Source organism: Gopherus flavomarginatus, chromosome 1 (genome assembly GCF_025201925.1).
Source record: "Gopherus flavomarginatus isolate rGopFla2 chromosome 1, rGopFla2.mat.asm, whole genome shotgun sequence".
NCBI classification, from domain to species: domain Eukaryota; kingdom Metazoa; phylum Chordata; order Testudines; family Testudinidae; genus Gopherus; species Gopherus flavomarginatus.
Genome location: NC_066617.1, coordinates 352,063,881 through 352,078,549, shown reverse-complemented (window position 1 = coordinate 352,078,549; position 14,669 = coordinate 352,063,881). Strand labels below are relative to the sequence as shown.

At 49.7% G+C, this 14,669-nt stretch overlaps 1 protein-coding gene across 4 annotated transcripts in view; it reads right to left on the bottom strand.

Moving 5' to 3' along the window:
- DLG2 (discs large MAGUK scaffold protein 2) overlaps nt 1–14,669 on the bottom strand; it is a 1,579,821-nt gene that overhangs the window by 1,269,353 nt on the left and 295,799 nt on the right. The gene's annotated exons all lie outside the window — the stretch shown is intronic.

Below are 14,669 nucleotides of genomic sequence, written 5' to 3'. Positions count from 1 at the left end.
CCCATGTTAAGTCCATATTCTTTCTACCAATGATAACTCCAGCCTGAACCACCATTACCAACCTTATTTTCCAGCACAAGTGTCTCTATACCAGTTTCTCTAAAGGCTTGTTTTGCGGCTCAGCAGAAAGCATGGCTTCCTGTCCAAACTAGCTGGGGGGGCAACCCTCTCAGAGTTGATATATGTCACTCCCACAATTCCTGAAAACCTGACTGCTGGAACAAAACAACAAGGAGTTACTTTAAACTGTTTTCCCACAAGGCAGTCCAATCCACTACCACTAGGACATTGGACAGCTCTCCCTGTAATATCTCTTGCATTTGTTGGGATCCAGTTAAATTTTACCTAAGGTTCCAAGCCCTGGCAAGCCAATTAAAACTAATCACACAGTAGCTTGGGTCAGAGTCCCTGCAGAAACATTCAGAATAATTTTGGGATCTCCCACCTCTATTCTTTGCTTTCATATAGGAATCAAACCATTATTTATTTGTTTCAACTGGGGGAGTCATGTAATTATGTGTATTCCAAAAGCACAGAGGTGCAGATACAATGCAGGATGAAATTCCCTTTCATTCACAACTTAAGCCAGGCATACTGCAAACAACTAAACAATTTTTTCCACACTGAGAACACAATCTCTGTGGGCAGTAAGTGATTTAGACTTCACATGGTTTTCAGCTTTGAGCCTGATGTGAACACATTAACTAATTGTGCTATATGAGGAACTGTACTGTGTTCTTTACCCACAAATAATAAAAGAGGTACAACGATAAATACTTTTCAAGCAAAGAAGTACAAGTCTCAGTTTCAGATATGTATTCCCCAAATCTCAAACCTGGTGATTACCGGTTTCTATATTTTCATATATATACCTCCAAGGCACATTAAAAAGAGGGACAAATTGCCAGCAAGAGGCTATTTACCATTAAACAAAATCTCTGAAAAATGTTCTTTAATAGAAGCTGAAAAGTCACCAGTATTATAGCAGCAATATTCTATGGACATGTTTTTATCTCCTAAAAGTAAAAGTGTGAATGTGGTAGCACATTATGTAACCTAATCAAAATAATAAAACCACAAATAGACTTTTATATATCTGATTGATTAGAGACATTGTTAAGCTTTTTGGGTTTTTTTTTTTAAAGTTGTAGGTCTTGATTCTTTGGTCCCTACAGAGGCAAATGCAGGAACAATAACGACGACTTACTCAGCACACAACTTTCAGATACTCATATCTTTGAAAAAAATCAACCCATTTTTTCCAGTTGAAGTTTTTAATACTGCAAAGGGAGACATCCATATAGCAACTCTTTTTCATGGGACTGCAGCGGCAAATCCCTTTGTAGGATCAGGGCTCAAGACCATAATTTTCTCTCCAGTGAGAACTATGTCCATGCCAAATGTAACTTTCAAAGTTCTGCTATTTCTGTACCTTCATTAAAAAAAGAAAAAAAATCACCAGACTGCTTTACAATATTGTATTTTATTTTATACACTCTTAACTAAAACAGCTGCATAGTGATAAGTTGCAAAACAGCTTCTATTATAAAACCTTGTTTTTAGAAGTTCAAGACTTAAAAATATCTGTTGGGCAGAGTCCTACTAAGAAAAATTTCAGCCCCAAAGGCAAATGTTTCAGAAAGTGGTTTGCATCAGCAAGCACAGGGAAATCATGGAAATTTTTCTGCAGTCTTAACCACAGCAGATATTGCACTTCCACAGAAGCCAGTGGGAACATGGCTAACATAGGGACTTCAGGATCAGGTGAACTTCGACCACTTTTCAAAGATAAACATAAACAAGGTGATGAAAACCCACCATGATAAATTCTCTCTGTTCCATCTAGCCCGAGGGAACAAAGTTGTGTGTGTTTAGTTTCTATATTTATTATTAATTTTAATATAGATTAAACTCATATGCTATATGTTGCTATATGGGAAAGCAATTTCAAATAAGTGATCTTTCTATTTGGACTGGAAAGTGGCAAGGTTTGTGTTTCTCCTTAGTTTGTGCAGGCGTGAAGTTCATAATCTTTGGCTGGCCTCCAAGGAAGGAAGTCCTGTCTCCTGCACACATGAGCTTCATTCTTGAGATAGACAGTTTTTAAGGGTGGTTGTGGTCCCAGAAGAGGACGAGTCCTTTAGGTGACCTGGTCCCGATCTATTTAGAGCCTTACAAATATGGAATGGCATCTTAAGCTTGTCTTAATGTTGTACAAGAATCCAGTGGAGCATATAAGGAGTTATCTGCTCTCACTGCTGCATTTTGCACCAGTTGCAGTTTTTCTAGGTCTGATACTTTCAAGCTCAGGAAAACTGCTTTGGAATAATCTAGTCAGAAAGCAATGAACACCATGCATGATCAAGGCAAGGCTGTGATCAACAAGAATGGAACACTAAATTCCTAGCCAGTTGGAGGCAGTAGAATGCCTTTCCTGAAGGTACTGTGCATACAAGTCCCAAATCAATGAGGAGACTATTAGGAGCCCTGAACTGCAGACTGCCTTGACAATTCATGAGCAGAGATCATCAGCTAGAGGAGACCGCATCACGGTAGTGAGCTCTTCGGCAACGTCATGCATTAATTCCATGTTGATTGTATTTAGCTTTAACAAACTTCTCATCCATACACTGGTCTCGGCCAAATACTGGCGTACCTAGGTTTTAGCGGTGTTAGCACCAGTGGTCAATGACAGATAAAGTTATATACCATTGGCATACGAATGGCACCTGAGCCCATGAAGTCTCACTAATTCTTCTAGTAGGACAATGGAGTGATTAGAACCTGTGTAATTCCATAGTTGCATATTCTGGTGGCAGAGATGCATTTGCATACTAATACACACTGTGTGGAAGGATTGACACCATTTTAGTGGGTTTCCCTTTTCACCTTCCACATGCATGATACCAGGATGCTGTGATCAGCCATATCTAAAGCCGTGGAAGGGTCAAAGAGGGGGAGTATGGATTTCTGCCCCTTATGCCAGGACAGCAAGAGATTGTCCATCTGCCCCATGCCCAGTACCAAATCCTGTCCTGAAAGGCAATTAGGAAGACCCTAGAATAGTGACTGTGGACAGATGTGTTTTGAGCCAGTTTTCTGATTCTAAGCAAAGTAACTGTAAAACAAAGAAGGTTTGACACCAGACAGTAGTTGCACAGGTCTGTTGTATCTATAGAAGGTTTATTCAGGGCTGGCTGGATTGTAGCACGTGTTAAGGTGGGAGGTAGAATCCCAACGTCTGATTTGGAAAAGGAAATCTCAATCAGAAGGGGCCACAGTTGCTCATCAAAGGACAAGAGTATTCTTTGCAAGTGGTGGGTCACGTTTCTATCAGGAGGGCCAAGGCTTCCTGAAACATGGCCAGATTGAATTCAGGTATAATGGTATGGTTTTAGGTTAGTGCATGGTGTCGAATTTCACACTGTGACAAAGTTCCTCCTCTACCTTGGTGGGTCCTGCGCTTATTGGTGGATTTGCTCACCTCAGTGATCTTCCCCACAGTCTGGATCAACTCCTCCTGTGTCTGATCAGGAGTTGGGAGGTTTGGGGGGAACCCGGGCCTGCCTTCTACTCAGGGTTCCAGCCCAGGGCCCTGTGAATTGCAGCTGTCTATAGTGCCTCTTGTAACAGCTGCATGACAGCTACACCTCCCTGGGCTACTTCACCATGGCCTCCTCCAAACACCTTCTTTATCCTCACCACAGGACCTTCCTCCTGGTGTCTGATAACGCTTGTACTCCTTAGTCCTCCAGCAGCTCACTCTCAGCTCCTTGTGCCTCTTGCTCCCAGCTCCTCACATGCACTTCCTCTCCTCTGGCTCCTCCTCACCTGACTGGAGTGAGCTCCTTTTTAAACCCAGCTGCCCTGATTAGCCTACCATGATTGGCTGCAGGTGATCTAATCAGCCTGTCTGCCTTAATTGGTTCTAGCAGGTTCCTGATTACTCTAGTGCAGCCCCTGCTCTGGTCACTCAGGGAACAGAAAACTACTCATCCAGTGAGCAGTGTATTTGCCCTCTACCAGACTCCTGGACCCCACTGGTCTGGGTCTGTCACAACACATTGTGACAAGAAGTCTTCCTAGATACTGATCTTCTTGGCGAAGAAATATAGTTCCAAAATAGCCTACTGACAAATGAAGAGTCTCAGACCTGGTAAGTTATGAACACACACTTGCCAGAATTATTGACATAATGACTCACCCATAAATACCCACTTCCTTCTCCTTGACCATGGTTCTCAGAAGCTCTGTGCCAGATGGAGAGAGATGGAAGGAAAGTTGCATGCCAGAGGCAAACAAATTAAAATACAAAGAATTTCTTCAAGCTTATGCTGAGGCTGTGCTGGCAGCCAAGGCACCCTTCTCCTCCATTTCTGTACTGACCACCCAAAACAGCTTTACAGGATGGTGAACAACTTAACCAATGAAAAAGCAGCAAAGAATCCTGTGGCACCTTATAGACTAACAGACGTTTTGGAGCATGAGCTTTCGTGGGTGAGTACCCACTTCGTCAGATGCATGTAGTGGAAATTTCCAGGGGCAGGTATATATATGCAGGCAAGCTAGAGATAATGAGGTAGTTCAATCAGGGAGGATGAGGCCCTGTTCTAGCTGTTGAGGTGTGAAAACCAAGGGAGGAGAAACTGGTTTTGTAATTGGCAAGCCATTCACAGTCTTTGTTTAATCCTGAGCTGATGGTGTCAAATTTGCAGATGAACTGAAGCTCAGCAGTTTCTCTTTGAAGTCTGGTCCTGAAGTTTTTTTGCTGCAGGATGGCCACCTTAAGCTCTCCTATAGTGTGGCCAGGGAGGCTGAAGTGTTCTCCTACAGGTTTTTGTATATTGCCATTCCTAATATCTGATTTGTGTCCGTTTATCCTTTTCCATAGGGACTGTCCAGTTTGGCTGATGTACATAGCAGAGGGGCATTGCTGGCATATGATGGCGTATATTACATTGGTGGACGTGCAGGTGAATGAACCGGTGATGGTGTGGCTGATCTGGTTAGGTCCTGTGATGGTGTCGCTGGTGTAGATATGTGGGCAGAGTTGGCATTGAGGTTTGTTGCATGGATTGGTTCCTGAGCTAGAGTTTCTATGGTGCGGTGTGCAGTTACTGGTGAGAATATGTTTCAGGTTGGCAGGTTGTCTCTGGGCGAGGACTGGCCTGCCACCCAAGGCCTGTGAAAGTGTGGGATCATTGTCCAGGATGGGTTGTAGATCCCTGATGATGCGTTGGAGAGGTTTTAGCTGGGGACTGTATGTGATGGCCAGTGGAGTCCTGTTGGTTTCTTTCTTGGGTTTGTCTTGCAGTAGGAGGCTTCTGGGTACACGTCTGGCTCTGTTGATCTGTTTCCTTATTTCCTCGTGCGGGTATTGTAGTTTTGAGAATGCTTGGTGGAGATTTTGTAGGTGTTGGTCTCTGTCTGAGGGGTTACAGCAGATGCAGTTGTACCTCAGCGCTTGGCTGTAGACAATGGATCGTGTGATGTGCCCAGGATGGAAGCTGGAGGCATGAAGGTAGGAATAGCGGTCGGTAGGTTTTCGGTATAGGGTGGTGGTAATGTGACCATCACTTATTTGCACCGTGGTGTCTAGGAAGTGGACCTCCCGTGTAGATTGGTCCAGGCTGAGATTGATGGTGGAGTGGAAGCTGTTGAAATCTTGGTGGAATTTTTCCAGAGTCTCCTTCCCATGGGTCCAGATGATGAAGATGTCATCAATGTAGCGTAGGTAGAGAAGGGGCGTGAGTGGACGAGAGCTGAGGAAGCATTGTTCCACGTCAGCCATAAAAATATTGGCATATTGTGGGACCATGCGGGTGCCTATAGCGGTGCCACTGATCTGGAGATATATATTGTCATCAAATTTGAAATAGTTGTGTGTGAGGATAAAGGCACAGAGCTCAGCAGCCAGTTGTGCTGTGGCATCATCAGGGATACTGTTCCTGACAGCTTGTATTCCATCTGTGTGTGGGATGTTCGTGTACAGAGCCTCTACATCCATGGTGGCTAGGATGCTGTTTTCTGGAAGGTCACCAATGCATTATAGTTTCCTCAGGAAATCAGTGGTGTCACGGAGATAGCTGGGAGTGCTGGTGGCATAGGGTCTGAGTAGAGAGTCCACATATCCAGACAGTCCTTCAGTGAGAGTGCCAATGCCCAAGATGATGGGGCGTCCAGGATTTCCGGGTTTGTGGATCTTGGGTAGTAGATAGAATAACCCTGGTCGGGGCTCTAAGGGTATGTTGATTTGTTCCGGTGTTAATGTAGGGAGTGTCCTGAGTAGATAAGACGGTTACTCACCTTTGTAACTGTTCTTCTTCGAGATGTGTTGCTCACATCCATTCCAGTTAGGTGTGCGCGCCGCGCGTGCACGTTCGTCGGAAACTTTTTACCCTAGCAACTCCAGTGGGCCGGCAGGTCGCCCCCTAGAGTGGCGCCGCCATGGCACCCGATATATACCCCTGCCGGCCCACCCGCTCCTCAGTTCCTTCTTGCCGGCTACTCCGACAGTGGGGAAGGAGGGCGGGTGTGGAATGGATGTGAGCAACACATCTCGAAGAACAACAGTTACAAAGGTGAGTAACCGTCTTTTCTTCTTCGAGTGATTGCTCACATCCATTCCAGTTAGGTGAATCCCAAGCCATACCTAGGCGGTGGGGTCGGAGTGAGAAGTAGTGGCACGGAGCACTGCAGATCCGAAAGCCGCGTCCTCTCTGGACTGCTGGACCAGGGCGTAGTGGGAAGCAAAGGTGTGGACCGATGACCAGGTCGCTGCCCGACAGATTTCCTGGATGGGCACACGGGCGAGGAAAGCCAGCGACGACGCCTGCGCCCTGGTAGAGTGCGCAGTCACACGGCCCGTAGGAACGTGGGCCAGCTCATAGCAGGTCCTGATACAGGATGTTACCAACGAGGATAACCTCTGCGAGGAAATGGGAAGCCCCTTAATGCGGTCCGCTACTGCCACGAAAAGCTGGGAGGATTTGCGGAACGGTGTGGTCCTCTCCACATAGAACGCGAGAGCCCTACGGACATCAAGCGAGTGGAGTTGTTGCTCCCTGCGTGAAGAATGAGGTTTCGGGAAAAAAACCGGGAAGAATATCTCTTGGTTGACGTGGAAGGCTGAGACCACCTTGGGGAGAAGGGCAGGGTGCGGCCTCAGCTGCACCTTATCTTTATGGAAGACTGTATACGGGGGATCTACCGTGAGAGCCCGGAGTTCCGACACCCGTCTAGCTGAGGTAATAGCTACTAAGAAGGCAGTCTTCCAAGAAAGATAGAGTAGGGAGCAAGTAGCTAACGGCTCGAAGGGAGGCCCCATGAGCCGAGACAACACCAGGTTAAGATCCCAGGTAGGGGCAGGGGGTCGGACGTTAGGATATAGACGTTCCAGCCCCTTAAGGAATCTAGTCACCGTCAGGTGAGAGAAAACGGAACGGCCATCCCCACCCGGGTGAAAGGTGGAGATAGCCGCCAGGTGGACCCGCAGGGACGATATCGCCAGGCCCTGTTGTTTGAGGGACCAAATATAGTCCAAAATATTGGCCACCGAAATTTCCATCGGGAGGAGACCTTTCTCCATGCACCAACAGGAGAAACGCTTCCACTTGGCCGAGTATGTCGCTCTAGTGGAAGGCTTCCTGCTGCCCAAGAGTACCTCACGTACCGGGGTGGAGCAGCGCAACTCAGAACTGGTCAGCCACGCAGGAGCCACGCTGCTAGGTGCAGCGACTGGAGGTCCGGGTGACAGAGAGTTCCGTGGTCCTGGGTGATCAGGTCCGGGTGAAGGGGCAGGGGAACTGGGTCGGCTATGGCCAGGTCCAGCAACATGGGGTACCAATGCTGTCTGGGCCACGCTGGGGCTACCATGATCACGCGGGCCCTGTCCCTGCGCACCTTCAGAAGGACCCTGTGGACCAGCGGGAACGGGGGGAACGCGTAGAACAAGCGGGTCGTCCACGGAATAAGGAAGGCGTCCGCTATAGACCCGGGTTCCCGGCCCTGAAAGGAGCAGAATGCCTGGCATTTCCTGTTCCCCCTGGACGCGAAGAGGTCCACGCGGGGACAACTCCACCTCTGGAAGATCGAGAGGGCGACGTCCGGGCGAAGGGACCACTCGTGCGAGAGGAAGGATCTGCTCAGGCGGTCCGCCAGCGTGTTCCGTACTCCGGGGAGGAAGGAAGCCGTGAGGTGAATGGAGTGGGCTATACAAAAGTTCCAGAGTCGCATCGCCTCGTGAGATAGGGGAGAGGATCTGGTGCCGCCCTGCTTGTTGATATAGTACATGGTCATCGTGTTGTCGGTAAATACCACGACACAACGACCCCGAAGCTGGTGACAGAACGTTTGACAAGCAAGGCGGACCGCTCTCAACTCCCGCATGTTGATGTGTAGCTTCACCTCCTGTGGGGACCACCGGCCCTGTGTCCTCAGGGTTCCCAGGTGGGCCCCCCAGCCGAGATCTGAGGCATCCGTCGTTAGGGACACCGAGGGCTGGGGCGGGTGGAATGGGAGCCCCGCACACACTATGGACTGGTCTAGCCACCAGCTGAGAGAATCCAACACCCCCTGGGGGATTGTGATCAGCATGTCTAGTGGATGCCTTGCCGGCCGGTAATGTGTGATGAGCCACGACTGGAGGGGCCTCATGCGGAGCCGTGCGTACCCGGTCACGAATGTGCAGGCTGCCATATGGCCTAACAGGGTTAGACATGTCCGTATCGATGTCAAGGGGGCTGCCAGCAAGCGCTGAACGATCGCCGACAACGCCTGGAACCTTGGCAACGGCAGAAGGGCCCTGGCCACGGTGGAGTCCAGGACGGCCCCAATGAACTCCACCCTCTGCGAGGGGAGCAGGGTGGACTTGTCCACGTTGATCATGAGGCCCAAGGTAGCAAACAGGCCGGTGATCCTGTGGACATGGTTGCAGACCTGCAGCTCCGACGTGCCCCGAATTAACCAATCGTCGAGGTAAGGGAACACGTGAATGCGACTGCGCCGAAGATGTGCCACAACGACGGCCATGCATTTTGTGAATACCCTCTGAGCCGTAGAAAGGCCAAATGGGAGGACTGCAAATTGGTAGTGAAGGCGGCCCGCCACGAATCGAAGGAAACGTCTGTGGTGTGGCCATATGGCAATATGAAAATAAGCGTCCTGCATGTCGAGGGCGGCATACCAGTCTCCAGGATCCAGGGATGGGATAACGGTCCCCAGGGATACCATGCGGAACTTCAACTTCACTAGGTACTTGTTGAGCTCTCGCAAGTCGAGGATAGGCCTGAGGCCTCCCTTGGCCTTTGGGATCAGAAAGTAGCGGGAATAAAACCCCTTGCCTTTCTCATTTTCCGGAACCGCCTCTATAGCTCCTTTGCTGAGGAGCGTCTGTACCTCCTGGCGAAGGAATTGCTCGTGAGAGGGGTCCCTGAAGAGGGACGAGGAAGGGGGGTGGGAGGGAGGAAATGATACAAACTGCGGACGGTATCCCGTCTGCACCGTGCGTAAGACCCAGCGGTCGTATGTTATCCGGCAACACGCCTGGAGAAAAAACGAAAGGCGGTTGGAAAACGGGGGGGGAAGGATCCATGTAGGATACTGGTATCACGCCCTCTAGCGCACCTTCAAAATGAAGGTTTGGGTCCAGGTGGGGCTTTAGAGGAGCTTTGGTTTTGCCCCCCTTGATTGCCCGACGGCCTGCGCCTGCCATTTCTGCCGCGGCGCCTATTAAGGTCCTGCCGCTGGCGGAACTGGGGGTATGGCCGACGCTGCTGCTGCTGCTGCGGCCGGAAGGGTCTGCGTTGCGTCCCAGGCGTGTGCATCCCAAGGGAGCACATAATGACCCGATTGTCCTTAAGACTTTTCAGTCTGGGGTCTGTCTTCTCTGAGAACAGGCCCTGGCCTTCGAACGGGAGGTCCTGGATGGTGTATTGGAGCTTCGGTGGAAGGCCAGAAACCTGAAGCCAGGAGATGCGGCGCATCGTCACCCCCGAGGCGAGGATACGGGCAGCCGAGTCTGCAGCGTCCAAGGAGGCCTGCAACGAGGTTCGTGCAACCTTCTTGCCCTCGTCAAGAATCGCCGCAAATTCTTGACGTGCCTCTTGTGGCAGCAGCTCTTTGAACTTGTCCGCTGCCACCCACGAGTTAAATGCGTAGCGGCTAAGAAGGGCTTGTTGATTGGAAACCCTGAGCTGAAGGGCCCCAGCCGAATAAACCTTGCGGCCGAGGAGGTCCATACGCCTGGCCTCCTTGGATTTGGGGGCTGGGGCTTCCTGTCCGTGACGCTCCCTCTCGTTCACCGACTGTACCACCAGGGAACATGGTGTCGGGTGAATATGGAGGTACTCATAGCCCTTGGAGGGGGCCATGTACTTCCTTTCGACGACCCTTGCAGTAGGGGGGATGGAGGCCGGTGATTGCCAGATTGTATTGGCGTTGGCCTGGATCGTCCTAATGAAGGGTAGGGCGACCCTGGTGGGAGCATCGGAGGAGAGGATGCTGACGACGGGGTCCTCGATCTCAGAGACCTCCTCAGCTTGCAGGCTCAGATTCTGTGCTATGCGCCTGAGGAGGTCCTGATGTGCCCTGAGATCTAGTGGAGGAGGGCTATTAGAGGAAGTGCCAGCCACCGCCTCATCAGGAGAAGAGGATGAGGAGACCCCTGGCAAGAAAGTGTCCAGCGGGGGGTCTGCCTCAGCCCTCGCCTCTGGCTCAGGAGGGAGACCAGGGTCCTGTTGCTTCGAACCGTCCTCTCCGTCCGGGGAGGGAGGGGGGCGAGACAACAATGCCTCCGGCGCCCTGTGCTCTGCCGTTGCAGGCCTAGGAGGAAGCTGTTGGGGGCCCTGGGCTTGATGGTACGCCCAGGGTGTCCAGAACCCCCACTGCTGCGGACCCTGGTCCTGTTGCGGAGGGTCTTGGAAAAGAGCCGCTTGTCTGTCAGTGCCCAGGGCGTATACGCTGTCCGCCTGCGATGACACCGACGGCTGTCTGGAAGGCCATGGAGGGGCCGACCGCGGCTGGTAAGAGTCTCCGCGTTCCGGCACCGAAGATGTTCTCGGTGCCGGGGACCGGTACCGGGAGTCATACCGGTGCCGGGATCGGGACCGGGCTCTGTCTTGGACTTGGTGCCGGGATTGGGACCGGTACCGGCCGCTGCCTCGGTGCTGGGATCGGGACCGGGACCTGCCACCGACGCGGTGTCGGGAGGTCGACCGGGACCGGGACCTGCCACCAACTCGGTGCCGGGAGGTCGACCGGTGCGCTGATCGACGGCGGAATTGGCTCCTAGAGTCCCGGTGCCGGTATTGGCGGCTGGAACCAGACCGTGACCGTCTGGAGGCCGATCGGTGCCGCGAGTACGACCGGTACCGCCGAGGGGAGCGGTGCCGGGACTGCGAGCGGCGGCGGGATCTTGAGCGACCATGGTGTCGGGACCTCGACCGCGAGCGTGAGTCCCGAGACGGCGCCGTCATCATGGGTTTGCCCCTGGACGCCACCCGCACCAGAGGGACCGGGGGTGGAGGCTGAGTTTACTCAGTCAGGGCAATGAGGTCCGGTGCCGAGGCAAAGGTCTCTGGAGTTGATGGGACCAATAGCTCAACCCCAGATCTTATGGGGGAGCTCGGCGGGACCGGACTCGACGGACCCACCGGGCCCGGAGTCGACGGTGCCGGTAGCGCCGTGGCAGATGTCGATGCCGGGCGCTCCACTCGAGTCTGCCTGGATGGAGTTGCAGACTTCGAGGGTCTTGCTTCTGCACCCGGTGCCAGGGAAGGTCGGTGCCGGGGAGTCTTTCCGGTGCCGGCGCGATCCGGTGCCGGTGTCGAGATGACGGCCTGCGAAGCTGCCAGGTCGAGTGCCGCTTCCATGAGGAGAGTCCTAAGTCTCTGGTCTCTCTCCTTCTTTGTTCTAGGCTTAAAAGCCTTGCAAATGCGGCACTTGTCCGACCTGTGCGATTCCCCCAGGCACTTTAGACACGCATCGTGAGGGTCGCTGGTCGGCATCGGCTTCTTACAGGCCGCACATTGCTTAAAGCCCGGCGAATCAGGCATGAGCCCGGTGCCGGGTGCCGGAAAGGGCTACGGCCCAAACTGGCTAACGACTATCTACAATATTATTTACACTATTAACTATACAACTAACTACACTTAACTACTAACTATTAACCGTAGAACAAGGAGAGCTAGGGACGTGGAGGACAGCTATGCCGCGCTCCACAGTTCCAACGACCGACACGGCGGTAAGAAGGAACTGAGGAGCGGGTGGGCCGGCAGGGGTATATATCGGGTGCCATGGCGGCGCCACTCTAGGGGGCGACCTGCCGGCCCACTGGAGTTGCTAGGGTAAAAAGTTTCCGACGAACGTGCACGCGCGGCACGCACACCTAACTGGAATGGATGTGAGCAATCACTCGAAGAAGAAGTTGCAGTTTCTTAGTGTATTCCTCAGTGGGATCTGAGGGAAGTGGCCTGTACAATTTGGTGTTGGAGAATTGTCTGGCAGCCTCCTTTTGGTAGTCAGACCTGTTCATGATGACAAAAGCACCTCCTTTATCAGCCTCTTTGATGATAATGTCTGGGTGGTTTCTGAGGCTGTGGGTGGCATTGCATTCTGCACGACTTAGGTTAACCAAAGAGGCTGATAAAGGAGGTGCTGTTGTCATCATGAACAGGTCTGACTACCAAAAGGAGGCTGCCAGACAACTCTCCAACACCAAATTCTACAGGCCACTTCCCTCAGATCCCTGTAGGAGAACACTTCAACCTCCCTGGCCACACTATAGCAGAGCTTAAGGTGGCCATCCTGCAGCAAAAAAACTTCAGGACTAGACTTCAAAGAGAAACCGCTGAGCTTCAGTTCATCTGCAATTTGACACCATCAGCTCAGGATTAAACAAAGACTGTGAATGGCTTGCCAACTACAAAACGAGTTTCTCCTCCTTTGGTTTTCACACCTCAACAGCTAGAACAGGGCCTCATCCTCCCTGATTGAACTACCTCATTATCTCTAGCTTGCCTGCATATATATACCTGCCCCTGGAAATTTCCACTACATGCATCTGACGAAGTGGGTACTCACCCACGAAAGCTCATGCTCCAAAACGTCTGTTAGTCTATAAGGTGCCACAGGATTCTTTGCTGCTTTTACAGTTCCAGACTAACACGGCTACCCCTCTGAAACTTAACCAATGCTGGCTGCTTGAAATCCACAGCAGAACACAGCATTACTTGCTGCAAGGAGCTATCATTCTATCAACTGCATCCAGTAATGCACCTCAAATTATGTGCAACTGGACATCTTCTAGGCACAGACAACTTGACAATCACATAGCAAGACTCATTAATGCAGGAGCAGGTTCCCCTGCATTCCCTGTACTGCTCATCACTTTTTACCATGTGTTTATATGTGCAGCTTTCCAACGTTGGGTAATATTAAACCCTAACCGCAACCACCTGAGCAGTTAATTGAACATTTTCTTCCTTGGTTCAAGGAGACGTTGATAGATTTATAAAACAAATCACCTCTTTCTTCCATAGTTAAAATTGGTCTGGTAAAGACATCTCCCTGGGATCAGCAAATTATAAGCTAATGATATCTAGTCAAAATTTCAGTTACACTAAACAAGGTCAATGCTTGGAAGAAATAAAATGCCACTCAGAAATGGAGATCAAAGTAACTCACTTCTATTCTTGCTGCTACCATAGAGACCAAGAAAAAAAATGAATAGATTTAACAGACTTAATTCTTCCTGAAATTTATAATTAACTACAAGGGAAAAGGGACAATTAACATATTTCTAAAGAATGAAAGATAAAAAGTTGAGCTTTTGAAAAGATATAATTACAAGACATATACAATGCACATTGGTTTGCTCTGTGTAATTTTCTTTAAGTTCCCAAAAGAAAGGTTATTTTTTTCTAGAAAACACAACATGTGCTTCATCAGTTTACATTTGTAATGTTCAGAATTCAAGGGCTAAAGACTAACAACTGGTATAATTCTGCCAAAACTTAACACTGGTAAATAAGGATCTGAAATAAATACTCAATTACACACCCCATCTGTCTCACATCTATGAATATATTCTCTAGCTAAGATAAATGGTAATCAATGAGAAGGGTTTTCCTTCTTTTCTAAGAGTGCATAGAGTAGCCAACAGTCACCCAATAGTAGTTAAAAGCTGCCCTCAAATACCACTTCAGTTTAGAATTTAGTAAATTACATGTAAATTGCATGGAATCAGCACTATTACATTTTTAAGCTCTGGCAGGAAAACAACCCAGTTTGAAATGCTCATCAGAACCTAATAATGGCTTTAGAAAAATACTTCAATTTTATCTAAATTTGAATATTTGAGAAACTGAACAAAAACCACGAAATTTGCTTTGTTTGAGGTTTTTTCACAGACTTGAAATTTGGCACAAGAATCCTCAGCAGACCATGTTCTGGTTTATAACTGAGAATGTACATTTATTTATCCCAGAAGCTCAGTTGTGAAAGTAGAGGATGCACATTCATGTGCAATCCAATAGAATGTTCACCTGAAATCCTGCAAAGAGAAACTGAGGAAGTTAACACTGTTATGAATTCTCCCCATGAGTAAGTAGAACTATGGTTATTATTTGTTTGATACCTAGCTAAATTTAGGGCTATTTATAAATTATTAG